The sequence below is a fragment of the Phyllostomus hastatus genome, unplaced genomic scaffold (genome assembly GCF_019186645.2).
Source record: "Phyllostomus hastatus isolate PE091 unplaced genomic scaffold, TTU_PhHast_1.1 phas_scaffold_129, whole genome shotgun sequence".
Classification (NCBI taxonomy): Eukaryota; Metazoa; Chordata; class Mammalia; order Chiroptera; family Phyllostomidae; genus Phyllostomus; species Phyllostomus hastatus.
In genome coordinates this window covers 31,112,940-31,131,057 of record NW_025334009.1, presented here as the reverse complement: position 1 = coordinate 31,131,057, position 18,118 = coordinate 31,112,940, and the positions used below count along the sequence as shown (strand labels likewise).

The window sequence follows — 18,118 nt, the reverse complement described above, 5'->3', positions numbered from 1 at the left end:
GTGAGAATAGAGACCTTCTCTGTTTTGTTCACTGCTGCATCCTCAGCCTTTAGCACAATTGCTGGTACATGGTACACATGTCATGAACGTTTGTTGAGTGGATAAGTGATTAAATGAGTCTAATCTTTCCCACCCTGCTCTTTAAGAAATTTCCTCTTACATAAATAAAGTTTTTCTGGGAGATAAAGCAGGTGAGTGAGTGAGATTCAGGTAGAAACAGACTCTTGTTGAAAGGACTCATCCCTGGCAACTTGCCCTTTCATTGGCTTAGTGTCCTGAGGTGACCGAGGAGGAAAGGAACACAGGACTTTTTCCAGGGCTCTATTTGGTGGTGTACTCAGTGCTTGTGATCACTGGCAGAGGATGGCTCTGAAACTCCGAATGCACCTGAGCTCGTGAGCTCAGTTCACCTCCGAGGGACTTTGCCCCATGGGGAACTTCTTTCAGCGCCTCGGGAGGAAGAGACCTGTAATTATTTAAAGGAAAGAAGGTGGGAGGAGCTCTGTTTGGAATGTCATCTTGCAGGCTTTCCTGAATTAGGAGTAATCTCAGGTACCCTAAGCATATTGGCCAACACACACAGAGCTGGCTTTAGCCTCTTGGGGAAGTCCATGTGCAGGGATGGGGAAACAAGCTTTCTCTAAGGAATTTTACAAAGTGGAAATATGGGAATGTCATCTCCAGCACAGCAACAGATATTCAGGAGGAAAGGGTTGCTCAGAGGTGAAGTGAGAGGGTGAACAGACTACAGGGACCATGGCCTTTAGGAAGGTAGTCATGGGGGGTATATTTTTGGATGAAATACTAAACAGTCGGGGTGCCTTTTGGTCCTTGGTTCGCTTATAGCTGCTAGAAGCATAAAAAGTGAATATTCTTCATTTACTTATTCATCAACTAATATTATTGAGTAACTGTTACATTTCTGATACCCTTTTTGGTTTCACATCAGACAGGGTCCCTTTGCACACAGGGCTTACATTCTAAAGATGCAGATAGACATTTAAGAGATATTGGCATGTGTAATTAACAACAGATGGGAACTGATATGTAGGCGATTGGCTAAATGGAAAGGTGTCAGCACCAGTTTCTTTCCTGCTGCACTCCACCTGTTGCAAGACCCCACAAGTCTTGAATGTGGACAGCAAATAATGGCTTAAGGAGGGAGGTGGGCAGCAGGCCTAGATCTCAGGCTTCCTGGGCTCTGAGAAAAGGGGCTGGGTGTAGGGAAGCACCGAAACCAAGAGGCTCACACCTCCCCGCACTTCACTCCTGGCTCAAGCCAAGCTCTAATGGGCAAGTGCTCTGGGCAGGACACTGTTGGCCCACTCCAGCCTCAAACCCTTCTTTGCCAACAGCTGAAAGCCACATGTGTCTTTTTAAACACAGTCCTTCTCACTTATGTCAGCTCCTCCAGGAAGCAGACATCAGCATGGAGTTAGGCATACAAAAAATTATTGGGGGTGATAACTGTGAAGGAAAGGGAAGGAGGAGCAGAAGTAGGCGGGGAGAGACTCAGAGCGGAACAGACCCAGGAGAATCTTGACCACCAATGGGGAGCTTTGGAACAAAGACTACCCATTAGAGGAGTCTCGCACTGGACAGAGATTGTCAGGCCCCGGTGCCCCTGACTGAACAGCCACAGGCTATTGCTGCCCAGGAGAGTGTACTCTCAGCTCAAACAGCAACAGATCCTGAAGGCTCTGCAGCTGAAGGATCTGCCCCTGTTGGCAGGCCCCCTCTTGAAGGAACAGCTGAGCAGCACACTCCCAGGGCTGCCATGCAAGATCGGCTTGTTGTAGTGCTCTCACCCCCAGCTGTGTTCTCCATTGCCGGGATTGATAGCCAAGGGAGGGCTTCCATAAGCACAAGCCTTGGCCTTTAGGGAAGACAATAGGGGTGACATGGGGGAGGTGGGCACAGAAGGCACAGGCAGACCATGGTGTTTGAGGCCACACCAGAAACGTCATTGAGGCTCACGAAGTGCCAGCTATGATGACTGAATGGACAGCCAGAGGCTGAAAACAAATCAAGCCTAACTCAGAGAATACCGGCGGGTGGCTGACTGCCAGGACCGCCACAGCGGACAAGCCAGCGGTGGGGATGCAGGATGAGCCGAACGGCACAGTCTTCAGTGGAGGCTGCCCGGTGCTCAAGCTCCGGCACCTCTCCTTGGTCCCTGTGTTCTCCTCGGGGGACACCCGGACACCGGCCTCTGGAAACACTCGCCCACATCCAGACGGGGCACTCCCCTGATCTTCAATAGCTTATTGACTAATATTAAAGAAAAAAGCTGAAAATAGATTTGATTTTTAAAATCCAAGATTCAAGTTGACTCTATCTTAAACTAATTTTGTCATATTTCTCAAAATACATGAGAACCATCACCTGAGCAGTCTGCTTAGTCTAATTCGGTGATTTCCAACCTTTTTCATCTCTTGGCACACATAAACTAATTACTGAAATAATTAGCACACCAAAAATTATATATTTTTCCAATCAAACCAAAAAACAGGTATAATTTGGATTCATTCACACCAAACAACTGTAGTTGTGTTGGCTGTCATCATTGTTTTCATTCGACAATCTCAGGGAAAAGAAGTCAGCGCCCCTGACCAAATGGTCAGGTGTTGTGTGTTTTTGAAACACTTGCCCCACACTAGTGTTCCACTGGCGGCACCCTGGTTGAACATCACGGCTCCAATTTGATAGTGCTCTGAAAACTTCATCCTGAATTTCAAGTCCAATGTTAAGAGGCCCTTGGACACACCAAAGATGACAATGTATTATGAGCTGAGGAATAAGCAGAACTAAAATTTCTGTATCTAAGATCCGAAGATAAAATCACATGAAATACAACAATAATGATCCAGCAAGAGGGGCCCCATGTTTTCAGGCGCCCCACATATTACAAACACACACAAAACCCTCAACACCCACCCCCTGGAAGAGCACCACTTAGAGCCCAGGAGAATCCGTTTCCAGACCTTTCGCTCTGAATTCTCAAGACAAAGGTGACAGAGCTCTGTGAAGGTGTGGCACCAGAGATTGGCAGCATGCTCAGATGGCAACAGAAGCACTTGGGTCAAGAAAAGGCATATTAACTTCCTCAGTCCTTCCTCTGAGAGAGCGTGAACGCAACAGACCCTTGCACAACAGAAAATAATTTCCCAGGAGTGCCGAGCATTCACTTTCTTGCTTCTCTTCATGTTCCAAATATGTGATTCTCGATGTTCTCATTAACTAGTGCTGCCTTCACAGCATTTGTATATCTATGGTAGCTAAGGAACATTTTGCAATATTAAATAATTCACATTGCTGTTGAATTTGGTTGTTAGCTGAACTTGAAGTGGGTAGACCTCCACTTGCACCCTTGGCCGGGGCCCCGCAAATGTGAGGGATAAGCCTGGACAGTGGTATCCTGGTTACCAAGCAGAAGTCAACAAAAGAATCCATGCAAACTGGGCCACAGTTCATGAAAACATTCCCATGATGGATCGTTAGCAAAGATGATACCATGCAGCAACCCTGCAAACACACCCGAAGGCACTGGGCCCTGCACACTTTGCTCGAATAGTCAGCTCTTCGCTGGTTCTGAGCCATATCTCTGTGTGCTACAAGAGAAGTGCTGAGGAGCAGCCTTCACGCCCTGGGTCTCAGCTGCCCCTCGTTGTAAAGGAAGGAACACTTCTAGTTCTACCCCAGGTCCTGCACTTCCCAAGCAGGGAATCTGGGCTCTCTGGAGGTCGTGCTCCCCAGATGTTTCTAAGCAGGCTCCCAGGTGCCATCCCATGTGGGGTCTAGAGCCAGGCCCAACACTGCTGCCTCTTCTGCCCATTGTCCTTGTGAGGGCATCTCTGGTGGTGGCTTGCCTGCAGTGCCCCCTGCCAGAGCACCCCCGTGAGGCCCAGCCTGGAAACCTGGCTCCCCCATTGGCGCCTTATTCCAGGCACTGAAGTTCCCCTCCACCGCTGCTCCAAGCATCTCCCTGGGGAGCCCCCAGCTCAGCCCTCCCATAGAGTCCCTTTTTCCATGCTAGCTTCTCTCAGCTCCCAGACATCCCCCAAGGTAGGGGTTCTCTTATGGTGTCCTCCATCTGGTTGTCCACCCTCGACCCACCCAGTCACCCGGAATCCCCATGGCACAAGCTCAGTCCAGAGAGAGTGGGTCTTCCCCTTCTTGTGCCACCAGTGAAAGTGCTGAGTGGTCTTTTCCAAAGCATTTAGTCTGCCCTTATCGTGACCCTTACAAAATAGTCATTTTCCTACGTTTTAAAGGAAAAGAGAAGAAAGTCCATGTGAAGATCCAGTTTCACCACATGCTCTGGTTCACATCCAACAGTCCAGCTGCCATCTTCTCAGTTGCCAGGGATTTCCAACCTGTCCCTCAGAGTTGGCAAGCTCAGGAGGGGACATCAGCGCCCAAACTCCACAGCTGTCACACATCTCTGAGGAGAAAGGGGTCCCCAGAACTGAGTTCTGGAGCAGTCCCAAAGGGACACAAGGTGCCTGCACATGTCCCAGTTATCAGAGTTGGAGGACCAGGGACACCATGCAGCTTAGCCCCCTGCTTTACAGATGGGGAAACTGAGGTTTGTAAAGGAGAAGCAATTGACCTGGTCACTCTGGGTGCAGGGCAGCAGCTCTGACCCACAGCACTTTCCATCACAGAAAGTCTGGGGACTCTGTTCCTGGGAGACCAGCCCACACTTCCTCAGTAAGTGGGAAGGGACTTCCAGGGCCTTCTCATTGCACTTAAGCAGGACAGTGGCCAGGCAGTGTGGGTAGAAGACCTTGGACAGTCGCCAGCCAAGCTGGCTAGCTCCAGACTTGTCTGGGCCTGGAGAAGAGGAAGGAAGGCGAGAGTCGGAGGGAGGGATGGGGCAATTACAACTCCCTCTTCACCTGTGCTCTGCCTCTGCCTTTTTGTCCCTTCCAGAACCCGTACTCCCCCCCACCCACTGCAAGCACATCCAACCCGGCCTCACTCACAGTCTCATCACGTGGGCCTCCTTCTGCGCAGAATAGGGGCAAGGTGAGAATTTGTTACGAAAGTAAAGGCAGAGGCTGATGAGTAGGTAAGATACGCACCCGGTACCCTGGTACAGTCAGAGCACCCAGTACAGCTCCCCAGGGAGAAAGACCTACAGTCCCTGTGCCGGCTGTGGCACACCTTGAAGCAATGGTGCTCAACCACGGGGTTGTGCTGGAATTACCTAAGGAACTTCAAAAAATACGGATGCCTGGGCCCACCCCAGAGACGGACTGACTTTTTTAAAGTAAAGCTTGAGCATCAGGATTTGTAAAAAGCTCCCTCAGTGATTTCAATACGTAGCCAAGGTTGAGATCCACTTCTTAGGGAAAAAGGCCCTGGTCCATCTGGTATTGGGTTCTCTGCTTCAAAAAGAAGCAAACAACGTTGAGATAGAAAGTACTCAGATCCTTTTCTGATCCTATTCTCAGCCTGCACTCCAGAAATTACCATTGTTCCAACCTGAACTGCCAGGCGGCCTGCTGCGATCCAGGCACTGGTACCCCAGGCCTCTGTGACCACCTTCACCTCTCCACACTTCAGGGTCTCCAAAGTCCTTTCTGGGTCTCAGAGTCCCTTTGCACGTGACTTTGTGCAAAATGCCTGGAGTCACCACTGCTGTGAATGTGATTGTCTTAAAAAGTCATCTTCCCGTTCTTGTCATGAGAGAGTAACCAGTACCAGATGTCTTCTCACTATGAAAAATGAGAAAATTGGACAAACATAGAAAACAGCTGTTTCCAAACACGGGACAACCAGTAGTGCCGGGCTGTGCCCGAGGAGAGTCAGGAAAGACAATGAGCCCCCCCACGGGCCTGGCTTTCTGCCAGGGGCCGCTGTCCCGGATGTGGCGCGGGAGAGCGCCTGCAAACAAAACCACACGATGGCACACTGCTGAAGACCAGGGATCAGGAGAAAAGCTTAAAGGCTAATGAAAGGCACACACCACAAAGGGGAAAAAATGAGGATTACCATAAATTTATCCTCAGGAAAAAAAATGCAAGCTCCAAGATAATTGAATGGCATCTTCAAGCCGCTGACAAGAAAAAGCAATCAATCCAGTACTCTGCGAGCAGTGAAAATATCCTTCAAAACTGAAGTGAAGACATTTTTAGATAAACAGAAGCTGACAGAATTTATTGTCAACAGATCTAGTCCACCAAATATTATGAAGGTTTGTAATAAGTGGAAATGGAAGTTTTCAATAAATGTAACTAGAACTCTCTTAGTTTGAAGAGAAATGCTTCCTATGGAACCGTGGACCTGCGCAGAAGAATGAAACAGGCCACCCTGGCCAGGTGGCTCCAGTGGTCCAGCGGCGTTCCACACACCAAGGGGCTGCCGGTTTGATCCCCATTCGGGGCACGTGCGGGAGACAACCGATTGATATTTCTCTATATTACTTTGTGTTTCTCTCACTCTCTCCCTTCCTCTCTCTCTGAAAATCAATAAAAAAATCAATAAACATATCCTCTAGTGAGGAAAAAAAGAACGAAATGTACCAGAAATAACAAATGAAAGGTAAACGTGAAAGACTTTTTCCCTCATTTTAAAATGTATGTAAAAGATAATTGGCTGTTCAAAGAAAAAAATAACAATATATAATGAGATTTATAACAGAGTAAAATGTACCATAGCAATAGTGTGGCCCTGGCCCAGCCACGGGCGCGGGGCTGCGGGGCCAGAGCCTCCTGCAGTCGGTGTTCCGGAGGCGGATTGAGACGGGTGACAGCCGTCCAACACGGAGCTGATTCGGCAGCACGGTCCTACAGCACCTGGCCTCCACCTAATCCCATGACTGCGGGTCAGTCCTATCGGCGTTTGACCGCGAGAACAAAGCTGGCGTGACCTTCAGCGAGGTCACAGGCGTCTGAAAGTGTGTCGCAGACTGGCAGAATGTCTTCCGCACCAACTCGGGGATGATTGACGAGAACGAGCTCAAGCAAGCAAGCACGCACTCTCAGATTCTGGCTATCCATTCTCCGGCCAGTTTCACAACATCCTCATTCAAGAGTCTGACAGACGCGCACGGGGACAAATTGCCTTTGACAACATCATCCGAGGCTGCATCGTCTTGGTTGTCTAAATGCCTGTGTTTCCCCCAGAGGCTGACAGATATGTTTAGACACTACAAGATGGATCGGGGTAGTTGGATTCAGGGATCTCGTAAACAGCATCTCTCCAAGGCTTCAGCATCGCATTACACTGGCCTTTTACAAATAGCAACATGATTTACAGGGAAAAAAGACTGAAAATGCCAAATCTCTTACCTTTCATGAAGTGGAGCACAGAGGCAGTAGATGCTCTTTTTCCCTTAGACTTTGTATCATTAATATTTGGCGGCCCAACTGTACATATGTGGGTAAGCTGATTAACATTTTTGCAGTTGTAACAATAGTCATATTCTCATTCAGATACAAGCATTTGATTCGAGACTGTTTAATCATGCCATGAGGTAAGATATAATAACATTTCAGGTATTCTGCATGTAAAATATTCATCATGCGCTTTTCTATATATCTCCAATTCTATAGTAGAAATATTTTTATTAGCCAATAGGAAGTTTAAAATAATATGGAACTTACACAGAAGGGTTTTCATGTGCCTTACTTTTAAAAAGGGGACTGGGAGGGGTATTGTATTCATTTGAATATGCAACATAAGCAGTAAAGCAATGTACTCCTTTTTTTTAAAATCCTCACCCAAGGATAACTTTGTTGGTTTTAGAGAGAGAAAGAGAATGAGAGAGGAGAGAGAAGAGCATCGATGTGAGAGACACATGGATCCATTGCCTCCCACATGCTCCCTGACCAGGGATCGAGCCCACAACCTTTCTGGTGGACAGGACGATGCTCCAACCAACTGAGCCACCTGGCCAGGGCTAGCAATGTACCCTTTTAAAAAATGTACTTCTCTATCTTGGGCAAGACCATTGTTAAAGATGCAAATCACTCAGGGCTCTCTGCATAAGCCCAACCTAAGGTACTTCTTTGGAATTGAGCTGTATTTTTAAAAATTGTCCAAAAAATGTTTCCTTCTTTATTATGAGAACTCTCAGTGTGTGTGCTTATTTATTTACTTATTTAGCCTTTCTCATCGGGCTGCTCTGAAGCTCGGAGCCTGATGAGACTTTGCTACTCCTGGGCAGCCACCACTTCTCTCACCAGATGCTATGTCCTGGGGATACCAACAGCTCTGGGGCTGTGCTGCTACTGCCGCTCTTCAGGGGAGCTCAGGAGCACTCAGTGAGAAGCACAGGGAGATTGGAGTCTGTTTATGGCTCTTCCCCTGGCTCTTCCCCCAGCGAGTCTTTCCCCCCTTACCTCGGCCTTCTTCCTCACCAGCACCTCCCCCAGGGAGGGATACTGTGGGGCTACAGGACTGAGGACCCCCTGATGGGGACAAGAAAGGTGAGTCTAGGGACAATGAAATCTCACCCCAGATTTCTGAAATGTGTTTTAAAGAGCACAGGAGTGGCCTTGCAGGTGGACTCCATAGAATGGGTCTTTTTAAAAAATTCCCATCAAAAACGTTTTCATTGTTAGCACAACTTCAAAGTGAATTATCATTTCTTCCAGGAGGATGGCTTTCCTAAGTGTTTCTCTCCCTCTTTGTTTATTTCATACCTCGAGTCAGATGGAACCAGCCTGGGACTGTACTCCTGCCCCCCACCCCGCCCAAATGTGCCCCTATACCCCCTCCCCAAGTGTGCTTCACACCCCCCCAAATGTGCCCATACAAAGAGCTGCAACCTTTCCTTGGGACCTCTCCCGGTCTCTCACACCTACACATCCCGTGCCCCCATGCTGAGACCCACCACCAGGCAGCCTGCCAAGCACTCATTCTCGGCCATCCCTGGCCATGGGTGGGACCTGTCCAAAAGCCCTGGGGGCCAGACGAGTTTCAGAATCCAGAAATTTTGGGATTTTAGAGAGTTAATGTACTGTCTATTGCCTGTATTATGTAAGATCCTGGTGGGGTCTAGTGCAGTGCCCAATAGTCAAATGTACCAACATTTCTGCACCAGCGTTCACACTCCATGAGACAGAGACAACAAAGAGCTTCAGGCCAGTTCAGTTCAGGCTGTGCTGCCAAAGTGAGTCATTTAAAACAGTTTTCAGAGCTGGTTTATCTTCTGGAGTTGCAGATAAGGGAGGGTCGGTCTGCCTGGCCTGTCCTTTCTCTTCTTTTTATTGCCTGAGTTATTTCCAAACTAATCGCTCGTAAAGAAATTCCTATGGTGTTTGTGGGCAAAGTTTGAAAGGCAGGTAATAAATAGTGACGAAATCCTTGTACTCAGGCCAACTTTAAATACAAAAAAAAAAGTCTTTGTTTCACCTGGGCCAACCCCTTTCACAAAGACTCAACATCTGCCCATCTGTCATCTGTCTTCCCTATTTTGTCTTCAAAGAACCAAACCATCTGGCACCTTCCAGCCCAGCCACCTTGCACCTGCACGGTCCAGATGGCCACCTTTTCTTCAAAAGCACCTGATCCCCTCCCTTAATACCTCCTGACACCCAGAGTCAGTGTGTGTTAATCACAAAGCTATGGGGTGGCTTCATCCTTGAAAGAAAGGTGATAGGGACTAATTATCCGAGGGCCACTCACAGGCCCCTCTTAAAGAGAACCAGTGTGGGAGCACAGGAAATCTCCCGATAAATCACAGAGACGGTTCCTGAGGACCTCCCTCAAGATATCACCTGCACTGAGTTCAAGTTGACTATGTGGAATCTTCTCGCTGCCCAGCACACACTGCACACAGTCTTCTCCTACTAACCTCACACAGTTCCCACACCCCTCCCCCCCGCCTCCCTTAGCAGGTGGGGATATTGTTTTAGAGGGAGTTTGACATACCTGCTCCTATTTCTGCTCTGTTTAGAGTTCAGAGGTTGGCCACCTGGATGGTCTCGCAGCCTCTGGCCATTGTGATGGCCCAGATTCCTATTCTGCATGATATCCTCAGGTGGCCTCAGGCCCCCTCCCTTTCTCCTGGTCAGCTTGCTCTCATTTCCTGCTCCCACTGAATTCCACATCTCCTGTCCTTTGTCTCTGAGTGTGGCTAAACTAGACAACACGTCCCTCGTTCTCTGTTCATCTCCAAATGCCGGTCATGTCAGGTGCTGCTAGTAATACGCCTTCTGCCGAAGAGCTGGGATGGGGGAGGGTAGGCACACGCTGCAGGCCCAGCCATTAGACAGCTTAAAAGAGACTATCTGACCTTTTAAAAAGAGGCTTTGATCTCTCGGGCCCAGATCTCTTTTTGTTGTTTTTGTTTTTTAATATTTTATTTATTTATTTTTAGAGACAGAGGAAAGGAGGGAGAGAAACATTGATGTGTGAGAGAAACCGATTGGTTGCCTCTTGCATGCCTCCAACTGGGGACCTGACCCGCAGCCCAGGCATGTGTCCTAAGTGGGAATCGAACTAGCGATCTTTTTCGTCTGTAGGCCAGTGCTCAATCCATTGAGCCACACCAACCAGGGCAGGCCGAGCTTTCTGACTCTCCTCACACCTTCCCTCTCTCCCTGGGTTCCCTCCATGCTCCATCTCATAATTCTGCTCATTTGAATTTGCAGAGCAATTTCTTCTTGTTTGCTGCAGTCCAGCTGAAACAGACCAGCCCAGTTCAACCAGGGCCAAACCATGTGCCCTACCACGCTGCCACCAGTGGGGCTTCTCCTGGCTGGGCACCTGCGCATTGTGCCTGCGGTCAGACTCTGTGTGTGTGTGTGTGTGTGTGTGTGTGTGTGTGTGTCTGTGGTTGATCCTGCTGGTCTGGGTGTGCTGTGTTGCCTGTGCATGTGCTGTGTGTCTGTGTCCTGTGAGCGTTTCTATCATGATACGTCAGTGCTACCGAAAACTGCGTGCCGGCTCTGGGCCAGGCCGTGTTCCACACACCTTGTGTGTCATCCTAACATTTCCATTTTATTATCATCCATGTTCATAGACAAGAGACCTGAGGTGTGGGAAAGTTAAATAACATTATCACGTACTCGAGTGTCTGGAGGTCTCTGGTTTTCTGTATGTTATATAATCATGTGTTTTCTTGTGTGTCCATGTTCATGTGTGTGTGTGTTCATAGCCCTAGAAACCCCTCATCCTGGTCCCTTGCTCATGCAGGGTTGGTCTCTCCTACCCTGCTCCTGGGAAGGTTAGTGCTTGCACCTGGAGGTCTTGGTGTATGGCCCAAGGACAGTGAAGGGAGCAGGGGGTATCTGTGCCTCCACATGACATGACTGAATCCAGGCAGCTCACCAGCTGTTTCAGTGGGACCAGTGTCCCCTGTCCTCTGTAAGCTCTTTAGTGGGACCTACTGGAGAGGTCCTGTAGGTGGCCATGGCTCTGGGCTGCTCTCTCCAGTGATGGTGCCTGGTGGCTGCCAGGCTCACTTAGGGCAAATCAAGGGAGATGGGTTCAGCTGCCACACACAGAGATACAAGGCAAGACTTCCTAGCAGTGACAGTTGACTGATAAAGGACTAGTGCAGGGCACTAAAAACAGAAAACACCCTGCCTCAGGCAGCTTGAACATTTTCCTGCCTCTGCCAAATACTGAAGGGCTGCTTTCACCTTCCTCCATGGTAAGCATCTTACAAACACCATCTATAATCCTTGAAACAACTGGATAAGGGTAGCTAATTGCAATTGTTCCCTAGCTACAGATGATGACAGGAGGCTCAGAGAGGTTAAGTGCCTTGCCCAAAGCCACACGTCTAGTGGCAGATCCATAATACAAGTCCAGATCTTTTTGGCTCCAAAGCCTGGACTCCTTCCATTATACCAAAGTACCTGGGGACTACTTGATTGTCTCCTTGGGGTTTTTCCAATTCCTTGAGTAAGGTGCCACCTCACAATGAAGAGGCTACTGTGTTTCTATGACCCTGGGGTTTTCTGGCCTGGTGGGGGCCAGTCAACAGTCTCCATCTAGGTTTTTCCATTGACGGAACACAAGGCTCCCCTCTAACCACAGGTATTGTTCATCCTGAGAAACTCGACACACTGATCCAAGGCTTAATCGACCCATTTTACGGTAAAGGGAACTGAAGCACCTGCGCCCAGTCACCCACAGTGGGTAAGGGCAGGACGACACCTGGAAGCCAGCCTCTGAGAGCAGGACATCTGGTCCTGAGCTTCTCTCTGACTCCTGAGCTTCTCCGCACAGGCTCTCACCCTCATGCAGGTGTGAGGATGAGGAGATCAGAACACTCCACAAGAAGAATCTCAAAACTCCCCTGAGGGAGTCACAGGGAGGGGGGTGGCCAGTCTTCCCCCCACCCCCACCCCTGCCTAAGTACTGTTCTTACAACAAAGCCAGGGGTCCTTGGAGGGGCCTCCCTGGCCCTGCCTGACCTGAATCCTGCCCTTCCCTTTCACTCCCCTCTCTTAGCCCACACTAACTGCACTGTTTCCTAAAGTCATCAAACTCTGCTTCCTCTGTCCCCTCTGCTTGGAACTATCTTCCCTGGTAAACTTCCCATCCTTTCTGTCTCATCCTACATGTCCTCAAAGAAGCCTTCCTCAGTCCTTCAAGTCCTGCTGAGACCTCTGTTAAATGCGTCCACAGCCCATAGGACTGGGTTCATTTAGTGTCCTGTGAAAGTAGACGATCTGTGTCTCATTCATCACTGTGTCCCCAGGCCACACTGCCTGGCCCACAGTAGCTACTTAATAAGTATTTGAAAAATGAACATAGGCATAATAGAAGGGAGGGGGAGGGAGGGGGGAAGGAGGAGAGGGAGGCAAGGAAGCAGGGAGGGAGGCAAAGAGAAAGGGAGGGTGGGAGAGCAGCAGGGAAGAAGAGTTCTCAGCCTCTGAAACCCACACGTTCCATCCTTTGGGGCTTTGATACACACTTGCTCATTTTGCTGAAGACACATCAGTTGTAAAGCTGACGTTCCTTTGAGGTCACTCACGGGAGAAAACATATCAGAACAAGGCAACAGAGGAAGCCATTCCCAGGAATGCAAAGATCTCTATTCTGTGGGTCCTTGACTCACTTTCCAGACACATCAGTGACGTTGGCCTCCCTCAAGGTGCTCACCACTCATGGAGTGACTACCCTGCACTCCAGTATCCCAAGATGACTCAGTCTGCACTCCCGCCAGACTTCCTGCTATCTCCTGCTTGCTAAGCCAGCAGGACTCCCCGGCCCTGACACTGCACATGCTGAGGCTGACTGAGATCACCACCTCCTTGACCTTCACTACCACAGACTCAGTCACGGGGTGGGGGAGGGAGGCGTGGGGGGGAGGGGCTTTTTGCCTTGTCCTTTCTCTCCTTCACCAGAGGTGGTTAATTTGTCACTTCTTTCTAGAAGGAGGCAACTGTAGACTGAAGAGGGACCAGAAAGAGAGGGAAGGGAACCAAAGACTAAGTCTGCCTGCTCTGACAGCCCTGCCTCCTCTTTTATTTGTAACAGCCAAGCAAGATGTCCCTGCTGGTGACTGACAGGGGGCTCACCGGGCAAGGCAGACCTGCCCCTCCATGATACAGTCTGAGCTTCACAGTGAGCCTCACTTGCCCCAGGGACTCTAAGAAAAACCAGAAGAGGGTGTGAGAAAGACCAGAGTGAGGCACCCTGCATGGGGCAGCAAGCATTTGAATGGCCTGCTTGCTCATGCCCACAGCTGGACCTGCAGTAGCTGTGCCCCCGACAGGTCTGCCCACTTACCCGCCAGCCTGCAGAGAAGTCAGACACCACTGCAGCTGGAGCAGCTCAGCAGAGGCGGGTCGTGACCACAGGCCACAGGCCAGAGAGGGGGCTCACACCATCACATCCTCTGATGGTGTTCTCGTACCCCAGGCCTCTCTGACTGGAAGAAGCCTTCAGAAACCCACAGCTGACTTTTCCCAGAAAGCTACCTGTGCCCCAGCCAGAGTGGGCGGCCCGGTCTAGAGGCCATGTAGCACAGCTGACCTTTCCCCTGCAGGCCTTCCCAGGATGCTGCTAAAAGTGTCAGTGGCTTGCAAGTTCACTGTCTCAGGTACTGTTGTCCCCAGTGCATCTCACAGGACTGATGTACGGGGATAACATTGAGGGGAATGCTGATCTAGGTCAGCCCCCTCGTTTCACAAATGGGGAAACTGAGGCCTGGATCATACTGGGGGTAAAAGGCTGAGCTGGACCTGAAAGGAGGTCTCCCTGGAAACTCCCTGAGGGTGAGGCCTCTCTCTCCTCACCCCTACTCAGCCTCCAGTGCTAGCACCCAGCTTTGCTCAGAGATAAACTGTAGGTGCCTGCACCAAATGGGGGGCTTGAGATGGAGATCCTAGAAAAAACAAAAGGGCAAAAGGGAGGTGTTGCCGTACAAGGAAGATTGTTCTAGACTCTTTTTTCCCAGAAAAAATAAGCTGTCCCTCTGAAACCCCAAGTGGAACTAATGAAGGACCTTTCTGACCTTGAACTCTTAACAGGCTAGACAAGCAACTCAAACCTGGAGCTATTCATAATTACATAATTAAGTCACAGAGTACAATGGGACAGAGTACATATTTACACATTTTTAAAAAGTGATTTTCTACTTTTGCTCAGGTTGCTCAGTTGGTTGGAGCATCATCCCGTACTCTGAGGAGGTTACAGGTTCATTTCCTGGTTAAGGCACATACCCAGGTGGCAGGTTCGATCCCCAGTCGAAGCACATAGAAGAGGCAACTAATCGATCTTTCTCCCTCTCTTTCTTTCTCTCTCCCTTCCTCTCTCTCCAAAGTCAATAAACATATCTTCAGGTGAGGATTTAAAAAAATGATTTTCTTACATTTCTTTCTTTGTCTTTATTTATTTTTTAAGTTTTTTCTTTTTTTCCTTGTCTTCACTCTATATGTTGGAATTGCTTTTTATACTCTTGTGGATAAGATTAATTAATGGTGTTAAGCTTCATTATTAGAAATAAATTTAGGAGAGAAACTTGACCTTGATGATCGATGTGGTATATCCAGAGAACATCTTCATTTCTAAATTGAAATTTCCTCCATGAGCAGCTCTCCGTCCCGGAGCGTGAGGCCCCAGGGAAAGAGCAAGATACCCAGGCACCAAGGAGAATGCCGCATGAGCATCTGGTTCTAGACTTCCCTCTGCCGCCTACCAGGCTTCTAACCACCAAAGACTCTGTGCTGGGCCTGGGTCTGCAGCACATGGAATATGAGCAAACACAACACGGTGGGGCAGATGGCCAAGGGCAATGGTGAGGATTCTCCAAGGGGGGGTGAGCCCTAATCCAATACAACTGGTGTCCTTACAAAATGAGGAGACCAGGACACAGGCACATACAGAGTGAAGACCATGTGAAGACACGGGGAGGAAACAGCCACCTATATGCAAAGGAGAGAGGCCTCAAAAGAAACAACCCTGCTGACACCTTGATCTTAGAATTCTAGCATCCAGAGCTGTGAGAAGATACCGAATTTTTCAGACCATAAGATGCACCTAGGTTTTAGAGGAGAAAAATAAGGAAAAAATTTTGAAGCAAAAAATGTGGTAAAATATTTAATAACACTAATAACAGGCCACCCCCACCCCCCCCACACACACACAGCGAGCTAGGTAAGCTACATTCAGATTATAAGACGCACCCCCCCTTTTCCTCCCAAATTTGGGGGAAAGTACATCTTATAGTCCGAAAAATACAGGTAAATCTCTGTAATATACTTCTTACGCCACCCAGTCTGTGGAGTTGTCACAATAGCCCTGGCACACCAACCCAGCAGGTTTGCTAGCAGCCCCCTTTTAAGATTGAGGACTTTCTGAGCCCAACCTCCTCAGCTGTGATGCAGACCCACTGTGGGTTTAGCTATAGGAGACAGTTCTTCATGGCATGGGCCCAGCTCCCATTCAGAGATGCACAGGACCCATGCCCATGGATAGGTTCTACCATGGGGAATCAGGCCTGCAATGTGCCTAAGCCGCTTTGAGTCTTGCTCTTGCTAAAAAACTCCTTTACCCTGAATTGAGGACATTTACTGCAAAGTAACTTCCTAAAATCCATGCTAAACCTTCCAAGGATCAGTGTAACTGGTTCAACCACTTTTGCCTTTTCATTTGCAAACATCCTTCTTCTGTGATGTGATTAGCATTATTGGCTCCTTTGTTTTCTGTAAAAGGTAACCACCTAAAGGGAACCTGTGCATAGTAAATGAGGACCATCATGTAATGTGCCGAGAAACCCAATAAAGGCTGGTCATGGCAAGGGCCAAGGCTTTTGCTCACCTTGAGAGAAAAAGCCATGCTGTCCCTTTTCCTCCACTGGACTCAGTAGTTCATGTGAATGTCTCATTTCATCCATAATGACGCAGACACTGCAGGCCAGTGTCTGCATCATTTAGCAGACCCACCATGTGTTTGTGTTTAGCATACATGTAGGCCCACCTCTGCATGCCCCCCTAGGGGGCAGGGCCAACTGATGGAAACGTGAAGCTCACAATGCCTGCTGTGCAGTGAATAACAATAAACTGTCTAAATCCATTTTGGCTCATTATCATCTTACCAGGCAAATCTACAGACGTACAGCAAGCCAGCCTCACTGCTGCCAGCAGGCTCCTGCTTAGGAACCACTTGCCCCCTTGCCGTTACCTCTAAATGATCCCAGGTTGGGTTTTTGTTTTGTCAGCCCTCCAGCAGGTGGGTTAGCAGTTCCAGGTGTGAATTCCCCTCGGTCAAAACACCCATCATGGTTTCCCTTTTCCCAAATGAACGCTGACTGGCAGCCCAGGTCTGAGCTCTACTCAGGCACACAAGGCTCAGGTTATGCACCTACCCCAAGAAGTCGACGGAGTGCCAGCCACATGTGCAGGTGGAAGAGCTGGTGAGGGCAGGGAGCCAGTGCAGGCCCAGCCTCAGAAGCATATGATGCTATTCCTTTTGATGTGCTTTCAGGAAGGTGGGTGAGCAGTGTGCAGTGACGCACTGGGCTGGGGCCCTCATGACCACCGTCAGGAACAGGCCCAGCAGACGTCGACACTGTTTTCACATTGTGGGCCACCATCCACAGGGTGTCTGTCATATCAACCACATGCAGAATGTGCAAGCACTTTAAAAATGAACTAGAAGAGAAGAAAATGGCATCGAACAGAGAGTAACAAAATGCATTACACATAGTAAATGTAAGTTTTATTTCGCTAAACTTTTGTACCAGGCGTGTGTGTGTATGATTATATTACTTAAATTGCAATATAAAATGCCTTTTTAAAAAAATTATAGATGTGGCCAAAGAGTTGGAAGAAACCACTGGTCTAGAGATCTCACTTCCTTTATTATTTTTCTTTTCAGAAATACAGGAAAGTCCCGGTGGAATGTCAGTGTGTTTTACTCTATTAGGCCTGTAGTCAGGCGCTGGGGCAGCTGTTCCGTTGAGATTCAGAAGGGGTGCCTGGTCCTGAGGAGTTTCCACAGGGCGGCTGGGACAAGAACCAACAGAGGATCATGATGGGAAAGAGTGATGCTGGATAAGAAGCTGTGTGTTTTGATGTGACCACTCTGATGCTGCCTTTGTGACACTTCGACAGCTTATGTCAAAGTGTAAAACACTTTCTTAAAATTATCCATCAAGATGCACAACGCGGACTCTTATAATCCTTACTCTGCTCCCGACTCTCACTCCAACCGTGGGGGTGAGGCTCAGGCATGGCACAGGGATGTCTGTGTACTTGGTTCTTTTTTCTTTTTCTTTTTTTTTCTTAAGCCTAAAGTGTAATGGTTGGGTTTGGGGCTGAGTCAAAATGTTCCTTCATCAAAACAACTGTGTGTGAAACAGCTGCCACAGTTGCAATGAAAATGGCTGCAGGAAAATTCCACGGACCTCCCCTGCGGGAGCCCCTCACACAAACTCGTATTTCTCCACTCTGCCAGTTTGAAGTCAGTATGGCTTTAAAAGGGTGGCATTTGTGTCAGCCAGGCCTGGCCTCCCAGGCGAGAGCTAAGTAAACAGGAGTCCTGGGGAAGACCGTTTCTTCATGAGGGCCCGTGGTGGATTTTTCCAAGGGAATGAAAGGTTGTCTTTGTACAGAGGAGAGGGGAAAGAAAATCTGCTATTTCACAGCTGCCCATTCTCCATGACCTCATCAATGTTGACTTTCTCCCCATTCCATCTCTCTGC

At 48.8% G+C, this 18,118-nt stretch overlaps 1 pseudogene; it reads left to right on the top strand.

Annotated features, from left to right (window-relative positions):
* The first annotated feature begins 756 nt into the window (after positions 1-756).
* Positions 757-7,259, top strand: LOC123830410 (annotated as a pseudogene).
* Positions 7,260-18,118: the final 10,859 nt, after the last annotated feature.